The sequence below is a fragment of the Ixodes scapularis genome, unplaced genomic scaffold (genome assembly GCF_016920785.2).
Source record: "Ixodes scapularis isolate PalLabHiFi unplaced genomic scaffold, ASM1692078v2 PGA_scaffold41__6_contigs__length_2269736, whole genome shotgun sequence".
Lineage (NCBI taxonomy): Eukaryota > Metazoa > Arthropoda > Arachnida > Ixodida > Ixodidae > Ixodes > Ixodes scapularis.
This window is the reverse complement of record NW_024609870.1, coordinates 506,905-532,658: the sequence shown is the minus strand read 5'-3', so window position 1 is coordinate 532,658 and position 25,754 is coordinate 506,905. Positions and strand designations below refer to the sequence as shown.

Genomic DNA, 25,754 nt, shown 5'->3' with positions numbered 1-25,754 from the left:
TGTTGTCTTCGGTACGCATAGGGTGAAGCCCTTTACAGTAGAGTATCAAGTGCTCAGCCGTCTCGTCCTCCTCTCCACAAGCAGTGCACACTGTATCCATTTCCTGGTACTTCACTCTGTATGTTCTGGTTCGCAGAACACCCGTCCTCGCCTCAAACGGCAATGAGCTTCCCCTAGAATTGTCATAAATGCTTTCTTTGGCAATAACTGTTTTGTTTAATCTATAGCTTTCCAGAGCCGTCTTTGTCTCCATTCCCTCTAGCCACCGATCTCTTTCTGTGGCCTTAACTTTCTTCTTAACTGAGACTTGCTCTTCCGTATCTTCGCTATAGCCCAAAAACTTTCCTCTTAATTTCCTAGTGCGCTGTCTCCACTTTGTGTCTATACTCCTCATGTATAAATAGCTGAAAATCTTTCGTACTCATTGGTCCCCATCCATTTGCCTCAACCGATCCTCAAATTCTATCTTGCTCACCGCTTCCCTCCTCTCAAATGACGCCCATCCCATGTCTCCTTGTACTCCCTGGTTTGGCGTTTTGCAATGTGCCCCCAAAGCCAGCCTACCAACTCCGCGCTGTTTTATTTCTAGTCTTGCATGCACTTCGGATTTCATGCATAGCACTGCGTTTCCGAAAGTCAAGCCAGGCACCATGACCCTTTCCAAATCTCCCACACCACATCGTACCTGTTGTAATTTCAAAGTGCTCTATTTTTCATTACAGCTGCATTTCTGTTGCCCTTACCTATTATATACTTTTCATGCTTACTAAGATATTCTGCACCATCACATATCCATACTCCTAGATACTTGTATTTACTAGTATCTAGTACTATGTAATATTCTGCATCTTTAGCCTCTCAACTTCATCATCGTTAAAAATCATGACTGCTGATTTTTCACTACTGAATTCTAAACCTAATTCCTCTCCTACCTTACCACAGATGCTCATTAATTCCTGCAACTCTGTCCTGATGTTAGCCATTAGTACGATATCATCCGCATACAACAATCCCGGTAAGAATTGCTGAATTTTTTGGCCTAGCTTACTGTACGAAAACAAACCGGAGCGCCCCTAGCGGACGTTACCGGCGCCGCGCATGCGCGGTGGACGGTGGGCAAGAAGCTCGCCGTCGCCCATAAACAAACTATTGAATTGCGTTGTTGTCGGCGTCGGTGTGAGTCCCCGTGCTCTTTTTCGCGTTGGAATTGTTGATTCTACATCCTCCTAACAATGTTTGACTACTTGAGCGGCTTCAGCAAAAATAACGAGGCTCGTTACACCGCAAAACTTTGCGTGAATAATGTGACGTGCGGCGATTCATTTCACGTGGACGCCGCAGAATGGGCGCTAAAGCCTGACTCCCACGATGAGATTCATCTCGCTATTTTCAGTCGCGAAGCGAAGTCACTCGGACTGCAAAAGCGCGGACCGTAGCTGAGATGGTGGACGTCGATACTGAAAACCGCAAGTAGAATCGGGCATTACAAGTCGGTGACGGCCACTGGTAACAATGATCAACATCTTCTTGTATCTACTGTTTACACTTAGCCTACTTACCCCAACCAAACTTCAAAAGTGTTTTGAGGCCTGCACTTACTGCTAATCGCAATTACCGGGTCAACGTTTGGTTCACGGGCCGCTTTCGTTTGAACGAGCTGACGACAAAAAGCAGACAAGTTTGAAAAAGCAGACGACAGTTCAAACGGATGCGCAATGGAGTGCGGGCAAGAAGCACCGCATCCCGCGTCAACAAACTATTGGAATGTCCCGTTGTCGGCGTCTGTGTGAGTCTGCATACTCTTTTTCGCGCTGGAATTGTCAATTTTACGTCCTCATAGCAATGTCTTACCACTTTAATCGCCTGAGCAAAATTATCAAGGTTCGTTACGCCGCTAAACACTGCGTAAATAATTTGACGTGCGGCGATTCATTCGCATGAACGCCGCAGAATGGACGCCAAAACCATGATGAGATTATTCTAGCTATTTTCGGTCGCAACGTCGCTCGTGCGGCAAACGTGTAGAAGGTAGCGGCGATGATCGACGTCGATACTGAAAATCGGAAGCGGGAACAGACCAAGCGTAACAAGTCGGTGTTGGCCACTGGTACCTATGATCAACATCTTGTATCTACTGTTAACACCGAGCCAACTTAAGTCTTTTCAGGCCTGCAATTACATCTTACTGCAATCACCGGGTCAAAGTTAGGTCAAGGGGCCGCTGTTGTTTGAACGAGCAGACGACAAACAGCAGACAAGTTCGAAAGAGCAGACTATCAGGCGGCTGTGTGAATTGAAGACGTACTGAACCCGCGGGTGGTCCGGACAACTTGGCGGTTTTGTCTCGTTCATGTTGGAACACAACAACTAGATCTGGCGAGCACAAAGTGTGGCCCGCACAAGCAATCGTAGTTCGACAGCGTCTGGTTTGCCCTTGTCACGGCTACTATACACGTTCTCGGACGAACGGAGGGACAGGAACACATGAAAACTGATCTTCAAACTTTTCCAGACTCTCTTGGTACAGCTCCCGTCTGGTTTCTCCCAAAAGAACGCGGGAATGCATTTCTCGCACCGCGACTTCTGCCCACCACACCAGACCGGAAGTGCGACCGACGCGCCACCACCACGGCGTGACGTAGGAGTTGAGTTCGTGTGTGTATGTGTATATATATATATATATATATATATATATATATATATATATATATTAGCGTAATGACACTTTTTGTGACTATCAGCAAACACAACTTGCACGATCGCAGTGTGCGTACGGGACACATGCATGATAACCATGTTGCCACAACATGTTCCGTGCTAAGGGATTACGGTACTGTAATTCAGTGATATGGAACCTTATTTATAAAACTATGGTACACGTCAGTGATATAAAACATTCAGTGACATGGAAGAAAGAAGGAAAAGAAAATGAACTCGGCACAAATAATGGAGAGCGGGTGAGGCAACGTAGCCCGCCCCGTAGTCAGTGTGTCGAGCTGGCAGGCCGGGCGACGCGTCTCCATGGTGATCCCGTCGCCCCGATACACACGCCTGACCTCTCACGTCAGACGCGGGCAAGTGCGACCCGCGACCCCCCCCCCCCCCCCCCCCCCCCCCCTTTCCAACGCTGGAGATGACCTGGCTGTGTTCGATCTTTAAAGGGACCATGAAACGACCTTTTTACTTTTGCCACATAACTTTTACGTTAAACCGTCAATGTCCACTGAATGCCGAACAGGCATCCGTTTTCGTTTCGGTTTATTAACTTCTACACAAAAAATTAATGAAATATCGACTTTTTTTTTTCTCTCCAACTGACCGCAAAACAAGCTGCGGCGTAATTTTGACGGTCGTCAAAATTACGCCGCAGCTGTTTCCTGTTTCCGGAACCGGAAGTTCTCTCGGCAGTAGGAGAATGGGAGCGTTAGCGGCAGTTAGCGGCGGCGAGTTGGCGGTGTGCCGGTAGGCTTTACTGCGCTGATGGCGCGGATGTCACCGATGTATTTTCTGAATCGGCGCTTCTCATCGCCGCGATAGCCATGGACACATCGCAGCTGAGCGAGATTCAATTAGATATGTTGCGCTACAGCGACAGCATGGGACCGGTATGCCTGTTGGGAAGTGCGGCGAGTCTTCCGGTGAAGACTCCAGAAGTCAACCCAACTGTCATTGTTGGTAAAAGGCGGCCCGTGTCAGTCGTTTGCAAAGCGACGTAGATAGAGACAAAAGGCTGCGGCGTTTTTCGCGGCCTCGGAGATGCAGGAGCGAGCCGACGTTAAAAAAGATACGTTTGAACAACGAGAGTGTCAGCAAGAGCCACGTAAATACCTGTTCACACTCGGAGCGGACGCGCGCGTTCGATGGAAGTGCTGTATTCGCGCTGTTGGTAACCGCTTCGGGACCGATCTTTTGCGATTGCAACTCGATACTGACGCGACACTCGGCAAAGGAAGGTTGGACCGGCATTGCACGTAGCTCCCACGAACTGTTATAGCTCGACAGTGACGTGCAGTCTGTCAGAATAAAAATGGCATACTAATAACAAAGTGTACAAACCGTGTTACGAAGGCAATCCATGCGGCGTTTATTTGAGCTCTATTATCACACAAAACAAGATAGAATCGACGAGAGTCCCTTTTCGACGACAGTGTTCGTCAACACTGCCTCGGAAACCAAGGGGAAGAGATTGACCTCACCCCTTAATCTAAAATTGAGGTCAGCGATCAAAATACGGGAAAGGTCCACAAGGGTCGCGCGGGCATATTCCATTCAGCACGCCAGCCGGTCGTGGGCAGACGGTCTTGGCCAAGTACCGTCGAAGCAACGCTGCGCCGGAGTCGGAGTGCCTGCTTCGGAGTGCCTGCTAGGCCTATCTGCCGAGTTCGCTTGGTCGCGGGTCGGTGAATTCGTGGCCGTTCTCGCTTTTTTCGGGTGTTTGTGGATCCAGCGTGCTTGTTCGTCGTGGTCTGTTTCAAGTACTTTTTTTCTTGCTGCTTGAAGTCGGGACGCGCGAGACGTCGCGGCCAAGTAACTGCGCCCAACGCTGCCGGCCCGTCGGCCCTACCGCCCCTGCTTTGTTTACCACACGATAGATGGCGCTTGGCTCTCGGCATTATCAAATTCGGCAATTTTCGTCACATCTGTAATTATGCTAGAAAATCTAGATCTGAATATTATTTAACAAAACTGTTAGGAAACATTCGCCGGCTATTTACTGTTTACGATCGCGGTGCTGGTGAGGTAGGCTCTTACCCAATAGGCGACGTGGATTCGGCTGACGTGGTGCGTTTCCGCGGATGCATCGCAGTGAAAAGGCAGAGAGCTTTCGAAGGAAAGAAGGCGCAAAAGAGTCCACTTTTCTTTTAAAAGTGCTATACAGAATACATTTTTTTTGGCTCCCTATTTTTGTGTTTGTTTTTCACACCTTTTACGGCGTGCGGTGGATGAAATTCGATTTTTAAATCATTTTATGGTCCCTTTAACTGTTGCTGTTTCTTTAATAGAAAAATCGGCCGCAAATCGTTATGATTTAAGGATTTCTAAGATGCTTAGAGACTGCAGAGTGAGTAATTGGCATAGTTTGGGCGATCTCAGAAACCTCGTCAAAACTACACGGACGTGTCCTCTTTGCCCTACCCGTGCAATCACTCGTTGGCAGCAATTGTACAGTGGACAGTTTGATTCCCTCAAGCACTCCACCAGCTATCTGTTTGTGCTTTCAAGTACCGAGCAGGGCATCAAATTTAGCGACAGAAGCTTCCCTCTTTTTTTTCTTTCCTTCTTTCTTTGTTTTGCTTAAAAACATTGCGCATCACAGCGGCCATTTTCGGAACACTTAAGGACATGGACATTTGTGAATGGTTAGTTTAGGCATAGGATTAGAGGTGAACTGAACAGTATACCACTAAAATAAGGTTATAATGTAATAATTCTGAGTGTCAAATTGCGTGCTTTATTCAAGTTCTGCAGGCTGCAATACACCTGCCATTCTGTTAGAAAAGCAAAGCCTCATCATTCAATTATATACATCAATTTCATTTGACGTGTAGATCTGAAAAAGACGTGTTTGGAAATCGGGATTGTGAGAGGACGTTGCTAAGAGGAGGACTGTGAGTGCATATTCCGTGGAAGCTGCGTCGCTCGATACCAGTACCTCCCAACTGAAGCGTGGACATTGCCAGCATGCACCGTCGGCACATGGTAAACTGGCCACCCTGGTGGGTAAGTGGATGTTCGATAGAAAGTTATACATCGAGGATGTCCAAGGTGAATCCCAGACTGCGGAGACAGCCAGTCTAATCGACGCCTTTGAAACCGCAGGTCCACATTTCCAGCCATGTATACACTCGGCTGTGTGCGAAGTACCATCAACGCTCGATCAAAGTAGCGAAGCTCGGCAGCGTCATCGTCCGCAGCAGAACCAGCGCGCGTCCATCACCGGCGGCATCGTCATTCCATCCACACGATCGTCACGGGATCACTGCGACATCGGCTTCGCGGAGAATTTTCGCGTCGTTTTATATGACGTAGTTCGTAAATAATTTGTGAATCTGTCTCCGGAAAATGTTTATTTGACGCGTTTCATTCATATATATACAGGGTGTTTTTTTTTTTAAGCTTAACAGATTTGTTTAAAAAAAAACCGTGAAAGTTACACTTATGCCGCTTGTGGAGGTGAGTTATACGGCCAGGGGGACGTATTATAGGGGGCTAATCGTAACGATCAGTCGGCTAATTAATTAAAGTTCGTTAATTCGCTTTTTAATTAATGAAAATAGACATATCGTTCCAATTAGAAACTTGCTCAGCGTCATTGAAAACCACTAAATCAGTCATTTTCAGAAAGACTTTGAGCGCGTGAGAAGCGTAGAAATGCACTAAAGTTACCACTCGTAGAGCAGGTAAAAAGCTAGCGGTTGCGATAAGGCGCCCAGCGCGATTTTTTCGTCTCTTATCTAGCCCCGGCCTTGGGGAGTATAGGTGCATGCTTCAGTGTAAAATTGACGGCTGTGAAAGGGACCATAACGAAACCTTGGCTATCTCCACGTCTCGAGCTTCGAAATTTTCGATCTCCGGAAGAAAATTAGCTTAGCTGAACGCTCCTCTCAAGAAAACACGCGTCCCGTTCTTCCGCTGTATCGTCTGCGGCGTATTTGCGTCGACCGTGCGAGCGCTCTCCAAGCTCTCCTCGCAGCTCTGACCTTGGACGCTCCGTGTTACAGGCGCGCTCGCGGCACGGGCACGCAGCGCCATGGGGCGGTGGTCGTTGAAACTGACGCGCGCAGCGGCCAATGGGAGCCTCGTCGACGCGCGCCAGCCAATGGGACAGAAGGCGAAATCCACCAGCTTTTTTTACTCCGCTCCTTCGGGATCGGGGAAACTAGGTGCCGTTGTCTAGGCTTTTCGCGTGGTTTCATAGCTGGGAGCTGGTTTCACTTGGAGAAGGAATTTAAGGTGCCGTTTGGCGCTCTTCAAACTGGTGACGTCGGCTCGTTTCATGGGACAGTCAATGCTTTCGCATTGAAAAAGAAATATGACGTTGACTATCGTTGCACGATCTGACGTGTAAACACCCTACAGAAACCGTAATGTAAAGGCGTCCATGTAACCGCGAAGTAGCGGGTAGTCTTAGGGGTTACATTGTAACTTCTCTAGTAAAAGGTACAAACTTACAGATGTGCACCCTTCACAAAAGGTTACCCGATGAAAAGTGCACGTGACCGCTAAGTGGAGAGTACAGTCATGGGGGTTACATTGTAACTAATCATGAAGGGTGCAAATTAGTACCCTGTACTAAAGGCTCCCCGATTAAGAGTGTAGTAGAATGGTAGACTCGTGCGCATGCGCCCTGATATACTCGTCCCGAACGCTTGCAAGTGCCTGACGCAATATTCGCCAAACTTGGCGGACTGCAGCGACTTTCTACTATCGTGACGACTGTAGCGCCTCGATTGTCGTCTACACACGCAGACTCACGAGCTCCCATCGCCGTGTCGCGACGGTCCCAACACAACACCGTATTCTAGTACACGCTACATTATGGACTTGCCGGAAAAGACGTCATTATCTTCGGACTGTGCTTCTACACGGGGACTATTGTCACGCGTCTGCATTTTTCAGCTCTCCACCACGCGGTGTCGGATTGTTTTCGCCGCCAAAACTACCGTTCTTTACCGCCAAATATTGTCAGCCATCGTGTCGCCTCCGTCCTCTGCGGTCGTCATGTCGTAGGTCACCGCCAGCGCCGCTCGGTTCAATTTCACGAGTCGTCTTATTTCCTCAAACAACGAGCGCGGAAGGGTCGTGCTTGCGAAAAAGCGGGACGTTCAATCGGGCCAATCAGTACCCTAGCTGAACTGGCTCCATGGTTCCACGAAAAGTCCCAATAGGCCGGCCGGGGAAAAGGACTCGCACGCCATTCTCCGCACACACGACGAGTCGTCGGGGAGCGGCTCGTCCCGCTGGAAAATGCCAAAGCAGGCCCGCTTTGTGTGAGCCTGGACACCGCGTCCAAGCCATTCCTAAAACTTCTCCACTACCTCGCGGCACTTCAGAATGCCCGATGCTTTCTTCGTTCAATTCGACTTGCTCATTCCTTTTTCCCTGCACCGTCCCGTTCCGTACAGACCCGCCTTCTCAGCGCCTTCTCTGAAGGCTATTCTGGGAAGTCGTCTTGCAGGGCGCGGAGTTGCTCGTGTCACTATTTTCCCGCCGAGAAACGGTTTTCTGGCTCGTTTCGTTTTTTCAACGCTTAATTTGTTAGCTAAGCGTTGAAAGGAGCTACTCGGCTTTGCATGCTCTTGCGCTGCCGAGTGTTACGCCTTGGAGCACTTACAGAATCGCCTCGTGGAGGCCGCTGCCCTCGGCTCCCCGCTGACAGGGAAGCAGCAGTCTCTCTCTTGCGCCTCTCCGCGCATCCGCACAGAGTCAAAGGGGTTCGGCGAGCATACAGCTTGCACGGTCGCTTGACCGGAGCATAACGAGGGCCCCGTAACAAAACGCCAGGCAGACCCCGATTCGACAGTTCAGAAGCAAGCCATTCAATGCTCCCCATCGCGAACTCTGCTTGGCATCCCAGGGCCGGCTTGCTGGTACGTCAATGCAGGTACCTTTCCCGGCGGTTAAAGTAGCCACGAGAGAGATTTTGGGCTCACGCGACCGGCTCCGGGGAAGGGGGACGGGGGGGGGGGGGGGGGGGTAAAAAAATTAAAGGTACATCCATTCCAGGCAAATGGCTGCCCCCGCAAGTCCGTCCACGTATTCTAGTCCGACTTTACGTCCCTAAAGAGGGTGAACAGGCTGGAAATTTAAGCGAAATTAATCACATCCGTGTACTTTATTTTTAGGAGCGGCATGCAAACATATTTCTGGAGTCGTGTTAAACAAGAATTATATATATATATATATATATATAAAGGCAAGGTTTACGGTTCCTGAGCGGAGTCGGTTCGAACGCTTTCTCTCCACGGGGCCGGTCACGCGATCTCAAAATCCCCTTTGCGGCTATTCTAAGCACCCGGAAAGACACCCGCATTCACGACCGGGCCGGCACAGGCGAGCTCACGCGGCTCGATCACCGAGGCAGCGCGTAATACTGGTTCGACGCCAAACTGCCTCGGAAGCAGCAGCGTGCGAGCGTGCGTCGTCGCGCGGGGCTCAGGCGCCGGCCGCAGAACGCGCCGGCCTCGGTCCCGTATTCGTTTCACGCCGCGTGGTGCGCGCTGAATGTCCGCAGGCACGAACCATGGGCGCCAGGCGGACATGCGAGTGCGACAAGCAGCTACGACGTGCCGGGTCGCGTGCAAAGACCCCATCGCGAACTCGGTGAGCGGCGTCCACAACGAAAGTGGAGGCTGTCAGTGAGACGGAGGGAATAGAGACAGCTGGCCGCACGCAACCTAGGGCCAAGTTCCTGGACGCCTCATTCGTACCGGGAGGAATCTATACCTCCAAGTAGACTTGGGCAACGAAAAGGTTAGCTGGGCTAAATTATAAACAACTATAAAAGTGGAAAACAAAAATACACAATCAAGCTAATGATCTACACTCTTAGAAAAAAAACTAGTAAAAAGTTAGTAAACTTCAACAGTTATTACCTTTTTCTGAGAGTTCCACTATCGAAAACCAAGTATGGGGCCCACGAGGATTTCTGAAATGTTTTGACGTACCATTCAAAAATGTTTGAGGGTTTTGAGATGTTCCTCCAAGTTTTCTGAGGGTTCTGACGTACCTTTCAAGAATTCCTCAAGGATGTAAGGGGCCTGTCATAGCTTTTTGAGAGGCCTGTGGGGTCTGTCCCAATCCTTCCCGTGAAACCACAATCCTATCAAAATTGTTATAACGGGTTTGTGGGAGAGATCACGTGACCCTTCAGGATATATGCGTCGGGGAAGCCGTTTGACTATTGTATCGGGCGGCCGCAACAAGTGTTGGAGATGCAGACGTTCCCCCGTCTTTATCTCGTCGTGGCCTTGATTAACACGGTCCCATTGCTGTGGCTGTGTGTTCTGTGTATATGTTTCGCAGGCTGGACTAGGGTCGCCCAACAACGCCAAGTCCTCGCTCACGAGGGAGAGTGGGGAAAATGGGAGGGGGACTTTTTGCTATTTGTTTGAAGATAATCTTATTTTAGTCAGTTGAAATACAGCATTCGTGAGAAGCTGGACGCCCTGCTTTTTCTCCGCCAAAGAGCGCAAACTAAATGCGCAACAAGCAGACGCTCAGTGTCGACTTTGCGTCCCATACGTTGGTCCAATCTTCTAGAGGAGCTGGATGTACGGATCAAGGACTCTCGCTGCCCTGTTTCTTGCGCCATTTCGTCCGTCCGGCTTTAGAAGCCTCCAGCGAGCGAAAGACGCCGAAGACGGCACCGCGATGGCACCAGGGACTCCACCGTGACTGTGCTCAGGACCTTCCAACGGCGGCGGATGTTGCTTGCGCGTTCGTAATTTTCGCTAAACGTGCTACTGGCATTGTGTATGTGGGCGTGTTTAACTACCGTACATCTCAAAAATGTACCCAGCGGCATTTTGAGTACTTCGAAAGACATGTTTTGCGACAAAGAACTCGGTCGTGCTTATTTGGCCTGATCGCTTTTGTCTTACAGCTGCTTGCGCCCGAGTTTGAATAAACATTAGTTTTATCGGTTTTTTTAGTTGCAACATGCACGTAAAACTCAATTACTGAAATAAATTTCCATTAACGTTTTAAACTGCATTTTTGCTATATGGTTTACAGTTATTTGGGCGCCTAATGGGTTGAAGGGCTGAGGGGGTGTGAAAGGCTGAATTGTCTGAAGGGGTTTGAAGGGCTGAAGGGGATGAAAGGGTTCAACAGGCTGAAAGGTTTTAACGGGCTGAAAGAGGTTTAACAGGCTGAAAGGGTCTAAGTGGCTGAAAAGGTTTGAAGGGCTGAGGGGTTTGAAGGGCTGAGGGGTTTGAAGGGCGGAGGGGTTTGAAGGGTGGAGCTGAAAGAGTCTGAAGCACTGAGAAGGTACCAAGACACATCACGGCTGAAGTTTTATTTTCAATAGGGTACTGCCTTTTTTACTGGATACTTACTACCGCCAACGTGCGACAGGTAGTAACTGCAGCTGTTGCTAGCTGGAAAGTCTGAGCTGGTAACCACCCCTAAGTCGGTGACAGGTGAAGAGTTCAAGGAAAATTCTTCCGGAAGCAGGAGAGGAGCAGACGCATGGGAGATCGCCTGCTCTACAGTGTTGGCTCTGCTAAACTTGGGAGTTTATCCAGAACCCCTACCTGTAACCCACTATAGGTTTTGTGGGAGTTACTAGTTACTAGCTAGAGGTAGTAAAAGATACTAGGTTCTATTGGTGATGTTAGCAACTGTTACTGGCTTGTCATCTGTGCAACGTTTTTTTTCATGTCTATCTTTGATAACCGACGGCTTCGAATATATTTGGTACGGATCAGATTGAACGCCACGTGACTAGAGAGAAAAGAGTGGGCGCGACTGAATCGACCGGCTATTTTCGGACGGAAAGAAAACGAATTTGGAGCCGCAAATTGTGTTATGGGTAGTTTGGCTCTTATAGGTGAAATGAAATGGAAAAACCTCGGCGACCATAAATACGCTGGCAGTGTCCCTTTATAGGACCAACGAACCATTTGACTCACGTGATATAATAAACTCCCCAAAACCGCTAGATTCGAGTTGCATACAAAGAAATAAAAACGTGTAATCAGGGCACTACGCACAAGAAAATGCTTGTTTCCCAAAAAGAACGCTCGCTGCCTTCTGTTGGCAAGGCTAAGAAGCTGTCAAAATTGGAAACTGCACGAACAAAAATAAAAAGAATGGAGTCTTGTACACACTTCATAGCTAACTCTGCGCGCTCTTGGAACTGCTGAGCTTCAAACTCAATTCAAAGGCACGCTAGTGCTTATGAAAGTCGTCGCAAAAATAAACTGGGAGTAATCGCAACCTAAAAAGCGATTTTGTTTTGTTTATTTCCCTGTAAATATACTATGGTTCTTGGAGAAACTGCTCTCCAAGTGGTGTGCTCGAGGAGTGCCTCGAGGGTGTTAAAAAATTTTAGCCAATTACCGCTGTTCGCCCTTTAAAGTCGGAGTGACTTTAGGGAGGCAATGCTCGCGTCGCTGTATTCGCTCTCAAGGCAAGTAAAAAGCTTTAGAGTCTTTTTTGTTGTTGTTATTGTGCATGATGAATGAAATTTATTGTTTGTCTATTTGAAGGCGAAGAGAAAGGGGAAAGCCAGGAGATATGTGAGTGGAGGCAACCGCCATCAGTCGTTTTTCTCGTCGAGCATCTTCATTTTTGAAGTCTCGGAAAGCTGAAGATGTTTCATAAATACATTGTGAAGACTGGGATGCCTCGTCCTTCTTTCAAACGACGAGAGAAGTGTACGTTCTGTGGGAGTCGATATGTCGAAGTACACCATCATAGTGGTGAGACCTTGCTAACGAGTGCAGGCTCTGAAAAAAATCGGAGGTGTTAAAGGTGCCCTGAGGATGTTTCTGAGATCGCCTAAATATGGCCATAACTCATTGTGCGGGCTCCGACTGTGGTTGAGCATTAAACTTTCAATTACGATTACCAAAAGACACCTTTATGCGCATATAAGGAACATTTTCGCCGCGACCAATGGGATTTTTGCGTCAGTTGTTGGTGCAGATCTCTTGTGCGTACTGAGCGAAATCAATTTTATTTACTTAAGAACTTTTTTTCGTAACTTATTCTAATGGGAAGCACGAAAATTGCACCAACAGTGTTTAGAAATGTACTTTGAAAGAATGCTATAAGCAATTATGATTAGGTTCGGAAGAAAGCCCAAATTGTGGGGAACAACTGGAAAAGGTTTCATTGCCGTAATTAAGTCAGTTAGGCCCACATTGTTCTTTAACTAGAGTAAGAAAAGTTATATGATATGGTAATAACTTGAGCATGCTCAGTGTTTTTGAACGGAATAGAGTATGCAACGAGTGGAAACAAAAAAAGCCAGGAAAATTCGATTGATTTTTTGAGGGGAAGCTCAGATAATGGCAAAGACAAGTCCTATGATAAACTACCCTTAACTCAATAATCGCGTATCCGCCGGTGAGGATGAGGTTCCTATTTTTAGAAAAGGTAACATTAAGGAGACTATTTAGCGGAAGTATAAGATTTAAATAGAAGAGCACGAACGCATAAAGCGCATAAAGCGTTAACGCATAACAAATGAGAAAAAAAAACACGAACTATTTTTGTTTGTATGGAAAGCCATTCCGTCCACAAAATAAAATGGGAAACATCGCATAGTTTGTAAATTCGTTTGCCACCCTACCAGCTTTTAAAAGTGAACGGCGTATTGCTTCGTGTTTTACTAATATTACCGTTATTAGAGTTCATTTAGGCGCACACTCTTTTTCTCGAAGCGTAACATAAAAACGGCTGCCTGAGAAAAGAAACCTACTCGCGGCAAGATGAAATAATGAGATGCAAAACAAAATGAAAAAGAGAATCCACGAAATCGAATCCTTTCAAACTGGAGAGAGAAAAAGAAAGATAGAAAATGCGGAAAAACGAAATGTTGATAAAGGCACGAGGAGCGACGTAACAGACGAGCCGACTGAAATTACATTCGGGCCGTAGAGGCAGCCTGGACGAAAACTACTCCTTCTTTTTATTAATTACTCGGGCCCTGGCCGAATGAATATTTGAGCGCGCCATTTGGCAGACCCCCCCACGACGCCCGTTCGAGGCCAAAGAGGGCAGGTGACGGCCAATTCAGTCGGGCACGCACGCGGAGGCACGCGACCCGTTCGGCCGGCCGACCAATCAGACGCGGCCGAAAAGAGGGAAACGGGGCGTTGCCTCGTGCGCGGCTTTTCCGAATCCCCAATTTCCCTCGTCAAATTTCTTCCTCCCTTATTTCTCGATTATGTACGGTATATTACTCGACTTGATGTTTGGATCTTTTTTCTGTCTTTACTAGGTTCCGTTTTGGCTGTCGTCGTTAACGACGTCCGAAACGTACGCTCGTCCTTCTGAGCCCGGCGAAAAGCGCCCGGGGGATCGTTACGGGGGGCGAAATGTTCGTTCCGTGGTAAGCGATGAAACCGTGCCAAAACGGGGCAGACGATCGCGGCGCCAGGCAATGTGACCAGCAGCCGAGGAGGACTGGAGCGCCAGTTGGGAGTCGTCGTGGCCGACCGCAGCGGATGCCACTGGTCACGTGACCTAAGACGCAGTGAAAGAATAGAGTTTTAGTAGATCGTTTTGGCCCTCCCGCTACGCTACACGCTTGAGCGACGACGCCACTACGCATGCGCGCTTCTAGCGGAAACATTGCGGAGCTGCGGAGTCTAGCGGAGGTGCGCTATCAGACCGAAATAGCGAGGCGCGTAGCGCGGCGTGCTAGCGTGGGTCTCGCGAGAACGAGTCTTGGCGAGATGAGGGAAAGTCAGCGAGGAACTCAATTCAAGATGGCTGCCATGCCACGCCGCGTCTGTTCGGTCTGTGCGCTTCGCGATCGTGGTTCTGAGGGGTGGATTATATCTTGCTGCTGCAAGAAGTAGCCGCGACAAAGCCGTTCCACGACTGCAACAGGTAGCGATTCATGGCGGACATGCTAAATACGGCCACGGAAAGAAAAAAAAAAAAAAGCTTCGCAGTTAGTGGTGTTGTGAGCGAAGGGTGCGGCCTCCTGCTCGGCCGCTTTGTCGCGAGGGCAAAACCGACCAAGGAAGCGAGCGAGCAGGCGGATATGAGGGATTTCCGTGACGTTTCATTTCGGTGAACAACGGCACAGGAGAAGAACTACGGTTGTTGTCATCTATTTCTGAAGATTTTTCTCGGTGGCTTTTGGCGCTTGACTCATATCCGATTGGCTTGGACAACTTGGCCTTCAGTTGTATTCAATTAGAAACATAATAGACATTTCCTTACAAAAGAAGCAACGATTAGCACGTTATTCAATAAAGAACAAAATATTCTATTAAGATAACGACGTTAATAAAACATCTGCGAAGAATTGCTTTACAAATCAGTTTTACTCAAGCCTTAGTGCCCGAAAGAGCCGCTAGTGGCGTTGCGTTAGCTCTCGTAACGCCGTAATCCATAGCGGGTGGTGAACGTTCTACTAAAACTTAAAATGGTGGTTCCGCTACGCTACATATAGCGAAGGCCGTAGCGGCTAGCGGATAGCGCAGCGGGAGTGACTGAACTATCTACTAAAACACTCTAATGACGTTAACAGAGCTGCCGGGCTCGTGGCGTCCGCCGCGTTCGGAGTCCAAGGAAATCTACGTATTCCTTCGCCACTCCATGGCTGTGTTCCAAATCTTACCAAAATGGATCCGAGTTACTCCGGCGGATCGTATCACGTGACAGCACAGATTGAAAAATGCTGGACGCGGGTAGGTTTTAGAACGCCAAGGGTACAAAACCCTTACCCTGGAGTAAGATCCAGTAAATTTTGGAACACGGCCCACGAGACGATCAAGCTGCGTCTTGTCAAGTGGGGAAACCGAAACCAACCACTCATAAAGCTAACCAGTCATGTTCGTAAAAGGCTCAAAAACAAATAGGACGAAACAAGCATTGCGTACATTTGAGCCTTCTTTCGAGTGTTTGTTGGGATGGTCTGGCGCAGGTGAGGGCTGTTTTCGCGTTATCGGCAACCGCCCTGCGTAGTACACGACACCATATTGGGGTCTCTGGCTATCGACACTGAATAAAGACGTGCTCTTGAACAGCGATGCCCTAATAGCACGCTATATGGTTTTTCTTTTCACCAGAAAAGACAGATGGAGAGCACTCAGGCTGTGGTTCCAGCCATGTCAACGTTTTCTTGCGCTCGTCCACGTTAATCACTGCGCTTTCCGAATAACGCATAAAAAAGAAAAAGGTTTCGGCTTGTCCGTCAATTTCAACGAGCAACGCGGAGGAGACTCATGGACAGAATCCCGGACAAAAACGTTTCTCGGAGTCAAGTTCACTAGAGAAAAGCTCACTGGAGAAAAGCTCACTGGAAAAAAGCTCACTGGAAAAAGCTCGCCGGAGAAATGCTCACCCCAAAAATGCTCACAGGAAAAGAGCTAACAGGGGAAAAGTTCGCAAAAGAAAAGCTCACCCCAAAAATGCTCCCAGGAAAAAAACTAAAAGGGAAAACACTCACAGGAGAAAAGCTCACCAGTGAAAAGCTCACGTGAGCAAATCTATCTAAATAAAATATTACGGGAGAAAAGTTCACCTGCCTCTTCCGGAAGATAATTCCGTCTGAAGGCAAGGTAGCAATGGTGTGAAAGTCAGGAGCATATCAAAAATCGAGTTCAAAACAAAAGTGGTACGTCGCTATCATTTGAAAGCCGAGTCGTGAAACCAAGGCCAAAACCGCCTTCGAAGAGGGGAAGGCGGGATATATATATTGAAAGGTGCTTTGCTGCGGTCCTCGCTCCACCTATTGGCGACGAGATGTCTTGGTGGCGCGAGATCCCTATAGAAAGAGCGTTTGGAAATACATTGGGAACTATAGGAGGCAAAAGAGGCCATTGGTCGAAAGCGGGCTGGGCGTGTTCCAGGCCGTCTTGACATATTCGAATGTGGCCAGCCAGAAGCCGCGAATAATACCCCGGCGGTGATTGCGAGAAACAAAATTAAGAAGCGCGTCGGAGTAACTCTCGATGACTGAAAAAATGCTGCACGTGATTTTTCGATCACGGTCATGCAAAATACAAATCTAGCAGAACGATCGACGTGATACGTAATACGTAGTTCGTTGCAACCTAAGAACGAAGGGCGAGGGTAAGACGGGCCCGGCAGGAGGGAGCAGACGGAACAACGGAACGCTGGAGAAGAGAGGGGGAAACCTCCTCTCTTTAGCGTTCCGTCTGCTCCCTCCTGCCCGGCCCGTCTTACCCTCGCCCTTCGTTCTTAGGTTGCAACGGACTATAGACATTTTCCACAGGGGCGCCGCCATCTTGAATTGTCGTCACTTCCAGTATGGGCGACGACAAAATAGTAAAACGTTTCAACCTGTAACCAATAAAAAAATAGAGGGGAGCCAAAACGAGAATGTGTGACGGTTAGGCTTATATCCCAAATGTCTTCTTTTGGCGTGGCGACGGCAAAGTAATGTTTTCGCCCATACTGGAAGTGACGACAATTCAAGATGGCGGTGCCCTTGTGGAAAAGGTCTATACTTTGCCAAGCACGGTTTTAGCATCGGGGGCTTGGTATTGACGAAGCGCAGGGAGAGCTTGTCAGACAAAAAGAATGTACAGCTCCTCAGGACAGTCCAACGGAACTTAATTGACTTTTCAAAGCGGAAACTTTTTTATGGGTAATTCATTTCTATTTTGCTCACTACATTTTTCCATATTTTTCCGTTTGTAATATCTATTTATTTCGTTATTTCCAAGTCAAAACAACGCGATATTCGTGACGATCTATTGCGCGTATGTATTCTAAGAAGTCCTCTGAGTTCACAAATAAAGATGTTTCTCATTGCTGCTTTCTCCGTCATGATGTCTATGACACTACCTTTGAACTTGTGAGTCTGTCGATCCACGTAGAACAGGTGCGCGTCGGTGATCGCAGCATCTCGTCACGCGATAGTTTAGAACTGCAACGTGAAACGGAGCCTCCGGTAAGCCTCCCTCAGCAGAGCGGCAAGCGATGTTCTTAGTAGGGGGCTTAGCTCATTCGGGGTTTCACTAGTTCTCCTAGTGAAACGGCGCTTCCAGCTCAGGCTCACCTCCCTTCGAACCTAGGGTGCCTTCATGTGCGCTTCGCATAGGGTGATGCCAACTGCCTGTTTCCCTTTCCCACACCCTCGTCCACCGCCATTTTGTTCCTCTCATTGTTTCCCCGTGCGCCGGAAAGTGGCCTTTGTGTCCATCGGTAATCCCATCCGAGGGGGAAAATGCTAATCCTCCCTCCGTGGGTTCCACAACGCTGCTCCGAACTTCTGAGATAAGGTGCTTGTTTCCGGGAGGGTTATAAGCCCCACGGATTATCGCCGAGGAACAAAATGGCTGCTGGTTTGTCGGCGAGTGGTATTACAAAGGATGGCATCACCCTAGCAAAGCGCGCATGAAGGCTCCCTATTCGAACCCCTACGAGTTACGCTTGAACTGAGATGTAAAACGAAATTACATTTTTTTTTGTGGTAACCGTAATTTAATTACATTCCAGCTCAGGTAACTGTAACTTGATTACTTTTCGTAGCTTTCACAGCTCGGCAGTCGTGACGTTTAAATCCGACGCCGAGGGCTTTGTGTCGTGACTGACATATAATGAATCCTACATTTTTCTCCAAAGAAATGTTGCATTTATTATTTGTCGGTCACGAGAGAAAGCGCTCATTCTTACATAAACGGTGAAATATGCGGACGTCCCCACAGTTTACATAGTGCCGACTAGTGCATTACACGGAAAAGAGGGAAAGAGGCACGCCCTTTCGATCCCAGTGCGCGCGGAAGAAAGACAAGAACGAATCTATATGTTTGCGTGCGAGTAATCGACCTTGCGCGAAATTGCTCGGTGGTCCGACAACACTGAGAGCGTCGCCGTTTTAATGCTGGCAAGCGTCGTCGGTGCCGAAGTCGGGTGGAGGCATCGGAGACAACCGTACGGGCAGAGGGCGATGGCGCGCGGCAGCTGTGATATCTGCCTTCCGACCATGAAACGTGGACGAACAGTTGAAACATCCTATCGCAACTGTCGCAACTCGACGCAACTCGACGAAGCAGCGGAGCAAGTCCTAAGCCTTCGCTGTGGAAGCTTACACACTGCGGGTTGCCGCCATCGCGCAGTCGAAAAGGCTGAAGTGGACAAAAACCTTCCAAATAAAACACGACTTTTTTTTTTTTTTTTTTTTTTTTTTTTTTTGCGGTGTTGTAGTGATTTTGCACTGCGGGGCACCCGGCCCGAGCCCGGCCGCGGGCCGGGCTGGAGCCTTCGGGCTGGCCTGGGCCAGGGCAGTGCTGTGATTCGGAGTCGCAAATAAATAAATAAAAAAATAAAAAAAACACGTAGAGTTTTTTTTTTTTTTTTTGCCGGTCTTGAAATGTGAACCTATCTCCGGTGGGCGGTAAATGAGCTTTCCTAGGAAGTTTGTAGAGGTGCAGCGGTTCCACCTACTCACCGCATCGGTACCAGGCGCCCCCTACCCCTAGTCAGCATCGCCACCCTTTCTGCGCTTCCCCTTTGTCCTACCTTCCCGACGCTTGCTCCGCAGCTGTTCCCCGCGTTTATTTTTTTTTTTCGTCCATTTCCCTCGCTGACATGTGCGTCGTTCAATTATGCACAATGCCCCAAATTTGGGGCCAGCTCCGAAGGGTGGGGCCGCGGGAACCCTAAGCTGCCGCGAGGCTCCCTTCCCCTCGTTGTGAAAACCTCCTTTCCTGTTCGTAGATATATATATTCTTTTCCTTTCGTCACTTCCCAGGGTGATTCTTGTGTTTTTCCCGAAAGGCAGAGAGGGAGAGGACCCTGAGTCAGCATTGTCGAGGTGGGAGAGGAGGTGTTCCGCAGAGCGAGAGTGCAGGCCCAGGGCGCGGCCCCCTGGGCGCCACTCGGGCGGGCGCCCGAGAGACGCGACCCGGCGTCGGCGCCATCGATCCCGCGTTGCCCCGGAGACCGCTGTCAACCCGACCCTCCTCGCCGTCCTTCCTGACGCCGGACAGAACAGGGACACGGGCCACGCACACGCGCTCCGAGGAAAGAGAAAGAGCGCAAGAAACAAAACGACCAAAAAAAGAAAACATGAATAAGGCCGTTACGTTGTGCGGCCTGCTCGCCACCAACGCCCCCGAGTTGTTGGTTGGACAGGGAGGACGTCGTCCACAAGGTGACGGTTACAACGGCCACGTCCCGCTCTCTTGCCAAGGGGAGCGGGCAAAGCGGGGAGGGGAAACGCGGAGGCGAGTCGACGGGATCGGCGGGACGGTCGGCTCGCCCGCTGGCCGACGACTCTTGGAGTTTTTCCGAACCACCCCCCCAAATCTGACCACTCACCGTAGTCAGCCTCGCTCGCTCATCACGGGACACTGCCCGACTGTCGCCTCTCGATCCCGCGTACACACAAACGGCCAGTTCTCGTTGTTGGTAGGATCGCTGCTAAGCACGTAACCGTATTGAGGTCCACGCGCAGCTAAAGATTCCGAAAGGGTCCGATCCGTTAAATGTTCGAGATTATCGTTCGAAAATAGCGAGGACAGGTGTTGGACAGCACCGCTTCGGAAAAATCCCGCCGTGCTCACGCACGACTCGTTAAAATCAGCGCGCCATACCCGCTAAGGGACGAACTGCGCTCATTGACGAGACGCTGGATTACCGACATCCTCCAGTTAAAGAAACTGCGCAACAATTTGAGTGCTTCGCTTAAATAATTGTTGGAGTTGGTGTCTCGACTATTCCGAAGTAAAGAACAAAGAAAACAAAAACGCTTTTGCCCGCGTGTCCTATTTTTTATTAAAACAAATAACAAAGATTGAGGTTTTTCGTCAGCTCCTTCACCATCTCCCTAGTCACGTGCGCTGTGACGTGAAAGGGGGACGCGCGGGGTCGTGGTAAAGCTTAAAGGAGCTGTGCAACAATTTCAGTGCTTTGCTTAAATAATTTGGGAGTTGGTGTCCTCGACCTTTCTGAAGTAAAGAACAGAAAACCGCTTTTACCTGCATGTCCTCATTTTTATTTTAAAAATGGACAAAGATTGAGGTTTTCGGCACCTCTCAACTCCTTCACCATCTTCTGAGTCACGTGCGCTGTGACGTCAATGGGGGTCGCGCGGGGTTCCGGTGAAGCTCTCTTTCTAGAGCCATCAGTGAGCAGCGAGAACTCATCCGCTCGCGACCGCGTGACCTGGCGGGCGCACCGCGAAGAATATGGTGAAAGGAGGAAAGTCTCATCCGGGTCCGGCCATACCCGTCCGGCTCTGCCCCCCTCCCCCTCCGGCTTCTGGCGGCTGTTTGCGGTAGCAGACAGAGCTGACGGTTTTGTGAACCTAGGATAGATGGCGCCATTGAACCTCCGCGTAATAAAAGTTTTGTCGATAGTACCGGGTTTTTGACACATTTATATTCATGTTGGAACGACGAGATTTATAAAAAAAGATACCTTTTATCGAGCAGGTATTTGCACAACTGGCTATCTTTCTACAAGACCCCAATTGACGTCATGCCACGAGGTTCTCATGGCTGCCGCTCGCGGCTGCAGGTCGGGGAATATTCAACTTTTTGCCAAGCGATTACGCGGCGGAATCGAAACATTTCGAAGGAAAAAAGGTGTGTTTTCTATCTTTTGTGACAAGATTAACAGTGTCAAAAGTAGAAGATGCAAATTCTTTCAACGTTAAAATCGTTCCCCAGCTCCTTTAAGATCACAAAACACTTCACTCAGTACTGGCCGGAAAAAGATACATGAGAGTGGGAAACGCGACACTTCCAGCAATCTAGAGGCCTGGAACGCATCTATACTCCATTTCACGAGCCACGGGAGCGCGTGTGTCACTGCGCCAAAGAACCTTCTGTTGGGTGACAGTCGTCTCGCTGCTGCGAAACCAACCAACTTCGGATGAACGCCCACCGCCTCAACATTGCTGTCCGCTAGAGTAGCGAGGCCTTCGGGAACGGTTTGCGAGACAACCATGCGCTCCATTTACCCGCGACTCTGCGCTGCGCTATAATGCCAGGGCCATGTTTTGATGCAGGAGCGGTCGATTACATGGCTGCGACCGACAACGGTCATTGCGCCACAAAGAGAAGGAAAAGAAAAAAAAAAAGGAGCGGATACACTATAATTGAAACTTATTAGTTCGCCAATGTTTATGACTTATTCTACTTTTTTTTAATATATTCTCGATAGAGACGGAATCGCGTGATTTCAATCGCCGTTAAAGAAAAAAAGAAATCTCGAACTACTTTTTGCCGCGGACGGCTATGTTGTTGTGGCGGTAACGAGGCCTCCATGGCCTCGACCATGGAGTGTTATCACGTGACTTCCTCCGACGCTCTTATTGGGTTGCGAAGGCCTCCACAGTTGGCCAAGTTATCCTCAAACGGAATATAGAAGCGTTTTCAAATCGATGACTGTTCACGTGGCCGCAACAAAGAGGAAGAATAGAATCGCAAAAATAGTTAGGAAACGAGAACGCAGTTAATGGTAATTATTTACAGGAATTGCAGGCAGGTACACCCACCGGCAGTATGAAGGTGAACACCTTACATGGTTTCTTGCCTGTTTTACGGCTCCCTAAAGCTGTATTAACTCTCAACGTCTCAAACGGTACGTGGCTTGGGTGTCTAAACTTTGCGTTCTAGACCTCTTCTGGAACAGAGCTTGTTCCGAAACTTGCAGGAGAGTCAAAAATAAGAAGAGGGTTGTTCACCTTCATATCACTCAAAACTTGGCGATATTTGCGGCGTGAGTTCTCAAGCCCCGACACACAGGCCCCCGGAGAGCGCGCTTCACGGCAAGCTAGGTCAGGATGTGGGAAAGCATCCCCATACGGGGGTCAATTAACTTATAAAATGTAGTTTAATTAGCATTACAAGTTTTTTGCTCCAAATGTAGTTTAACTAAAATTACTACTACGTAAAGAGTAATTCATTATAATGACAAATTACTTTTAAAAAGTAAAGCAATTAGTTCACAATTACTCTTTTTTCTGAGAGCGACCGAACTTGGGCCATATAACTTTAAACGAGTTGCTTAGAAAACAATGCATCACGTATTGCAATTACTTTTATGAAATATGTTAAATGAATGAGAGAACCTAACAGCTTGGAGTAAGGAAGTCCTGCGTTCTCACATTCTCAATAGTAATAATAAATTAGTTCATTAACTCGAAGACACCAGAAAGCTAAATTAAAATTAGATTGACACACTTCTGTCAGTCAGGCAAATAAAAATGCGACAATTAGTCATATCTTCATATTGTAATAGTGCTAATTAAAAATTACAATCCACACGTGCTAATACAACTACCTTCACCTAAAACTGTTGAAATTATAATGGCTCAGGAATATATAAGAACGAAATCGGGGCTCCCGAATCAATGCTGACAATATTCACGGGTGCGAGGTCAGTCTCCAAAAGGCTTATGCAAATAATATACGAAGGAAGATCAGCCGGAAATAAACTTAAAAATAATACGAGTAAATATGCGACAGTACTGGAAAGAGGCGTAAAAACTGTAGAAAGAAGAAAAATAATTTCATACATGGTAACAAAAAATCGCATCTTCAGCTGAGAGCTGCAATTCAAATTTTGTTTTCTTTTAGGGTTTTGGCACGTTTACGCTATTGTTTACTGCTTGTAACGCAGACGGCGCCACATAACGCAGACGGCGCCACATGGCGCCGTTGAGGTAGGCTCCCAAAAGGACCGCCTCTCATCTTTCGGCATCAGCCACAAAACAACAAACAACGCGACTCCATTTTTTTACGCGTGTGTGTGCGAGTGCGTCAGCGAGTGCTAGGCCGCTTGTGCGAGCGCTGAGGCTTTCAGAGAGGTTCCGTCGGCGCCGGGAAGTCTCGCAAAGGTCATATCGGAATTCTGCCTGAAATCTGGCGATTACTGACGCTAGAAAGTAATTAAATTACAATTTCTTTCAGTCCAAAGTAATTAATTACAATGCCCGAAAAAGTAGCTGAATTACAGTAATTTAGTTAGTGTAATTGAATTACTACCCAAGTACGGATCCTTCCTGGCACGACCCCCTCCCTTTCGGCCTTTCCACGCTTCCTCCCCCGGTTTTGCTGCCCTCTGGAAGGGAGGGGAACTTCTGAGCCACTCCGCGTCATTTCGGTTCCCGAACAAGGTCCCCCATCGAGTGTGCCAGAGCGAGCTGGGCCGCAAACCAAGACGAGGACGTCTCTCGTTGGCGCGGGCCCGACGGCACGCGGAAGCAACATGCCGGACGCACCATCTCTTCCGTCCTCCCGAACGATCAACGCGCAGCTCAAAACGAAAAATGCACACGACTCGGAACATCCGAGGATATTCGCGCGCAGTTCAACGACCGCAATGTCTCGCCGTTGAAGCCAAGTCCAAGACTCCCGTCCATTTGCGCCTCCTGAAGTCCGATTTCGCTCAACCACACTCAACAGCTGTTAAAACATGGGGTCCCTAACTTTCTCACGCCACGGCCGTTAATTAGTTCGCCAGCGCAATCCCCCCCTAGTTTCCTGTCGTTTTCGGTTTGTCCTCTTTAAGTTGATCCTTGTGGCAATGTGAAATGAGCTCACTCGGACACCGACTGATATCAGCGAGTAAATTGAGATATCCGAGACAACAAAGAGATAGACCCGGGTGGTACCGCCTCTTCTCAGGCACCAAAATGTAACAACAAAGGAACGTATAGGGCGTACGAGAAGGGTACGGAGACAAACCCGAAAGAAGAGGGCGATAAATAAAGAAGGGGAGGGAGAGATGACGAGGTCGTGTAGCCGCCGCGATGCACAGCGGAAGCGGCGGCGCCTGGAACGTCGGCGGCCCCGAAGGACGTCCAGCACGACGTCGTCCCGGCTCCCACTCCCCGCCGATGACTGACGAGCGATGCAAGAGGGAGACCTCGGAGTGCCCGGGCCAGCCATCTATCAGGAGGAGGCCTGGTCCGGGCGGCGAGCCGGAAATTCGGCACAAAGAAACACCAAAGAAGGACTTGCTCCGTTTTCCGGTCATTTTTGTTTCCTCCGTCCGTGTCGGGGATCACCGCGAACAGAGAGCAAACAAATCGCTCGTCCCCCCCCTTCGCCTTTGACAAACTAAGGCTTTGAGATTCGGTACATATTTATCGAAAAATGCACGCCCAAAAATTTTTTCACGGCGCCAAAACTAGTTGCTATACATCGGGTTCGTCGTGGGCGTTCGTGGTAGTTATATGCGAGAGCAAACGAGCCACATGATAACGCCACCCTTTCGGAGGCAATAAAACGAGCCTTTGTTACATTTATCGCCCGCGGTTACGCACCGATGACCGCGTATTCCCTCCCGCCGATTGTACGAGACGCTCCTGTGTTTTGACAGCGAGGCGACAGTGGGCTTTCTCACAGACCGCTCGCCCGATAACGCTCCGGGCAGAACGTTTTTGGAAGCGCGTGTTTCATACTTGCTTTCTTTCTTGAGGATCCAAAAAAAAAAAAAAAACTGCTAAGAAATCTTCTGGACAGCGACGTATTCGCAGCGCTACTGATCAACAGCCCCCGAACGATCAAAAGGAAAGAACGAGCGCTATATGTCCTTTGCTATAAATGTGTCTCAAACGTAACAGGCCTGAAAAGGACGTAAAGTTGTTGTGCGGCGCTCCGTCCGAGAATAAATTTAAAAAAAAAGTGCAAGAACGGCTACCAGGACAAGTAAAAGCCCCACACAACGCTGACTATCGACTGCCATTTTCTTCCGCAACGAAATACATCGACGAAAGAGAAGAGAAACCATTCTATACAACACCGACAAGGAAATGGGCCAGTCTGATTATTATGGGAAAATTTACCACCAATCTACCAATTTCGCGCTAACGCAAATATAAGGTCCTTAACGCCGACCGAAAAACGCGTCATGAATTTTTCTACCGATCTTGAGAGTTCAAAATATCTTTAAGACGTAAACCTATTATTAACTTATTTGCGAAGTCCACCGAAGCTAGACTTTTTGGCCCAACTAGAAAACTACTCAAACGTCTATGCAAACAGAACTTAATTGGAACTCTCATGTATGACTTGGCAATATATATCTCTCTCCGAGTTTGGAGCTAGTCACAATTAAGGAGATTTTTTTTTTTTTTTTTG

At 48.6% G+C, this 25,754-nt stretch overlaps 1 protein-coding gene across 1 annotated transcript in view; it reads right to left on the bottom strand.

Annotated features, from left to right (window-relative positions):
• The window catches only part of LOC8043049 (muscleblind-like protein 1), a 246,785-nt gene that overhangs the window by 56,197 nt on the left and 164,834 nt on the right, over window positions 1-25,754 (bottom strand). The window lies entirely within an intron of this gene.